The sequence below is a fragment of the Apodemus sylvaticus genome, chromosome 4, assembly GCF_947179515.1.
Source record: "Apodemus sylvaticus chromosome 4, mApoSyl1.1, whole genome shotgun sequence".
In the NCBI taxonomy this organism is placed as follows: domain Eukaryota; kingdom Metazoa; phylum Chordata; class Mammalia; order Rodentia; family Muridae; genus Apodemus; species Apodemus sylvaticus.
In genome coordinates this window covers 65,428,211-65,432,030 of record NC_067475.1, presented here as the reverse complement: position 1 = coordinate 65,432,030, position 3,820 = coordinate 65,428,211, and the positions used below count along the sequence as shown (strand labels likewise).

The 3,820-nt window shown below is 40.3% G+C and overlaps 1 pseudogene; it reads right to left on the bottom strand.

The window, feature by feature from the left end:
* Window positions 1–2,391: 2,391 nt before the first annotated feature.
* LOC127682177 (elongation of very long chain fatty acids protein 3-like) lies at window positions 2,392–3,201 on the bottom strand (annotated as a pseudogene).
* Window positions 3,202–3,820: the final 619 nt, after the last annotated feature.

Here is a 3,820-nt window from a genome sequence, read left to right as displayed (position 1 = left end):
AAGAAGTCAGGAGTCATGGATCCAAGCATCAACAACAGAATACAAGATATGGAAGAGAGAATCTTAGTTTCTATAAGGCAAATGACACTGTGAAAAGGACAAAATGGCAACCAACATATTGGGAAAAGATCTTTGCCAACACCACATCCAACAGAGGGTTTATATCCAAGATATACACAGAATTCAAATTGACTCTAGAGAGCCAAATAACGCCATTAAAAATGCAGTAAAAAACAAAGAATTTTTACCCGAGGAATATCAAATGTCTGAGAAGTACCTAAATAAATGTTCAACATCCTTAGTCATCAGGGAAATGCAAATCAAAACAACCCTGAGATTTCACTTCACAACAGTCAGAATGGCTAAGATCAAAAACTCAGGAGAAAACAGATATTGGCAAGGATGTGGAGAAAGAGGAACACTCCTCCACTGCTGGTAGGGTTGCAAGCTGGTACAACCACTCTGGAGATCAGTTTGGAGGTTCATCAGAAGACTGGGAATGATACTTTCAGAGAGCCCTGCTATACCACTCCTGGGCACATGCCCAGAGGATTCCTCAGCATGTAATAATGATACATTCTCCACTATATTCATAGCAGCTCTATTTATAATAGCCAGAAGCTGGAAAGAACCCAAATGTCCCTCAACAGACGAATGGATACAGAAAATGTGTTATATATACACAACGAAGTACTATTAAGCCATTAAAAACAATGAATTCATAAAATTCTTAGACAAATGGATGGAACTGGAAGTGAGGTAACCCACTCTCAAAAGAAAACTCATGGGATGCACTCACTGATAAATGGATATTACCCTAGAAGCTTGGAATACCCAAGATACAATTCACATATCAAATGATGCCCAAGAAGAAGGAAGGAGTGGTCCCTGGTCCTGGAAATGTGCAGTGCAGTAGTGTAGGGGAATACCAGGACAGGGAAGTGGGAAGGGGTGGATTGGGGAACACGGGGAAGGAAGAGGGCTTATGGGACTTTTGGGGAGGGGGGATCCCAGAAAGGGGAAATCATTTGCAATGTCAATAAAGAATATATCAAATAAGAAAAAGATTGCCAATCACATGTCTGCTTTGAATTGTCACTGTTTCCATGTACATCGCCAGTTTTCTGGGTTTTGCTTTTCTGATCAGCTTGGGACCATCCAAATGTAGTTCTCTTCTCATTTACATTTATTATTTATTCATCTTTATTATGTATTTATTGTGTCTGTTTGTTTATGTGTGTATCTATGTGTGTGTGTGTCTGTGTGCTTGCACATGCATGCCTTGGCACATATGACTGGAGTCAGTTCTCTCATTCTACCACCTAGGTTCAGGGATTGACCTCAGGTGGTCTAGGTTGATGGCACGTTCCTTTACTCTCTGTATCTTGTCACATCTCAATCCTATCTTCATTAGCTCTCTCTTTTCAGTAATACCGAGATGGACAATATAGGAAGATGTCAAGAAAGGAAATAGGCTGAGAATAAAAGGGGAGATGATTGCACACATGGAGAGATGTGAATATGGAAGAAGAAGGAGAAACAAATATGAAGGGAAGAATAGTGCTCCAAGGTTTATGCTCAGTGGGAGAAAAACTCTGGAAGGAATTTAAATATTTGGTCTCATTTTTTTCTCATATTTATAATATATCTTCAGTGTGTAAATGGAAAGGTGGAAACTCAAAGCTGAGAATGTTCACCTAACCTGCCATGGTCTAGAACTTTCAGTGATGCTGATACTGGAAGCTGTAGCTAATTTTTTCCCTTGAGGAGACATAAACATTTTCCCCCCTTGTCTAATATTCCACTGACATACCAAGCCTGGAGCCAACAACTTCCATCTTGCCATATTAATGGCTTTACTGGAATTGGAATTACTTACAGTGCATAGATGAGGAATTACTTACACAAGTATAGTTGCTCCCTGCAAAAGGCTGCATTTGAGTGTCTTTGACTAGTAGTGTGATGACCTTCTCACAGGTGAACAGACAAAGCTTTCCTCACCATAGTCTTCCCCACCTATATATCCCAGTCTCTCCCTGCGGCCACATGAAATTAGAGTAGAATCATATTTTTTCATGTTGACTTCTTTAATTTAGAAAATAGAGCAATAAGAGAAAGTTATCTAAATATAAATAACTTGATTTTAAGGACCTCAGTCCTATCTTCTTCCTAGGACTTGGTTTTCCTTCTCATTCAAGACAGAAACATCAAAGTACCAGACCACACCCCTTTCCCCAGGGTGACATTTCTTGGTTGTCATAGCTTCCTGCAACTTGAGGATATCCCATATGGGAAACCATACAGGGGAGGTACCTTAACCATTCTCCTACACCCAACCCTTAGTTCCATGAAGGAAAGGTTGAGGAACTATCTTTTTTTTTTTTACAACTCTCATTGACTCTTGGACTTACCTTTGTCCTTGGGCCTGAGACAGGCTCATTGGAAGAAGTGAGTGAATAGGATGAAATAGGTCCCATATAGCATAAACAACCAGAAGTAGTATTCTGTTGTTTGTAGTACCCTTTCTCCTACCTCCAGACGTAATTATGTATGCCAAAGATAATCCCCAAAACCATCTGCAGGATCTGCAAGCTGGTGCCGACCATGGGCAGAATGTTGGGATGCTTCACTTTGGCAGCTTTCACAGGGTAGTAGGTCTACAGGACAGACAGACACCAAAGTTCATGGTCATGAACCAGCCTCCTGAAAGCACTTCATGCTTGTATCCCAAGCTTGTGTACAGAAGCACTGTGCCGGGGTGGTACCAGTGGACAAAGATGAGTGGACACTCACGCGGGATGATGAAGGCTGTGTCTCTGAGTTCAACAGTCTTGTTGAGAAGAAAGACACAGGATCAGAATTTGACTATGGCATCATCAATGTAGAGATGGTAAAGCACACAGCTTGCCTGAGGCCCACTGTAAACAGCACGATTCCCATAAACTTCCACATTTGTGTACTCAGGATGCTGAGTATTGCCAGGAAGAAGGCCTAGAGGATGAGAGGCCTCTGCAAGCTGAAGCCCTTCCACGTTCTCATGTAGTTTTGGCTAATGATGAGAAATAGATAGACCAGCACTATGAGAAATAAACTTACCCAGTACTCCTTCAAAAAGGGCCTTAAATTCTGTGACATCTTGAAGTCATAGGGTTGTATCAGCTTCGTTTTTAACCCACCTGAGAAATTCATGGATGTGTCCATTTTGATTTTGCAGACTATGAGGTTCCGAGTTTGGGTTAGAGGCTGAGTTGGGGTCACTTAAGTATATGAACATATCATCTGCAAATAGTTATATTTTTACTCCTTCCTTTCCCTTTGACCTCCTTTTGTTGTCTAATTGCTCTAGTTAGAATTTCAATATTGAATAGATATGGAGATAGTGGGCAGCCTTGTCTGGTTCCTCAGTTTAGTGGGAATTGCTTCAAGTTTTCCTCCACTTAGTTTGATATTGGCTACCGGTTTGCACTATATTGCTTTCACTATGTTTAGGTATGCGCCTTGGATTTCTGATCTCTCCAAGACTTTTAACATGAAGGGATGATGATTTTGTCAAATGTAGAAATCATGTGTTTTTTTTTCTTTCAGTTTGTTTATGTAGTAGGTTACATTGATGTGTTTCTATACATTGAACCATCCCTGTATCCCTGGGATGAAGACTACTTGATCGTGGTAAATTATCATTTTGATGTATTCTTGGATTTGATTGCCAATAATTTTATTGAGTATTTTTGCATCAATAGGGGATGCTCATAAGGGAAATTGGTTTTAAGTTCTCTTTCCTTCTTTGGTCTTTATTTGGCTTGGGTGTAAGCATTATTGT